This window comes from Penaeus monodon, chromosome 33, assembly GCF_015228065.2.
Source record: "Penaeus monodon isolate SGIC_2016 chromosome 33, NSTDA_Pmon_1, whole genome shotgun sequence".
In the NCBI taxonomy this organism is placed as follows: domain Eukaryota; kingdom Metazoa; phylum Arthropoda; class Malacostraca; order Decapoda; family Penaeidae; genus Penaeus; species Penaeus monodon.
In genome coordinates, this window is record NC_051418.1 from 19,393,319 (window position 1) to 19,393,710 (window position 392).

Here is a 392-nt window from a genome sequence, read left to right on the forward strand (position 1 = left end):
CGTATATACACATACACACTAATTTTTCTTTATATTTGTCAAATAGGAAGATGAACATGAATGGATAAGACATTCATCTTTGTAATCAAAGATCATTACAGTATCTTCACACATTTTCCTTGACTTACAGATTCGGATAACCATAAATGAAAAATAAAAAGCACAAAAATATTCAAGCTTATGCATAATGAACCTGACTGCTCACCATATTGATGTCATCGTTGCCATACAAGGAAAGCTTGGGGTTGGTCTCCGGGAGGGAGAGCTGAAGCTGGCGGGACTTGTAGAGAATTTTCTGGTAGCAGATGGCGAGGCAGATCACGTGGACGGCGAAGCAGAACACAACCAGGCCTGTCGGAGTCGATGCGTTACAGGGGCAGATAGTAATCTCC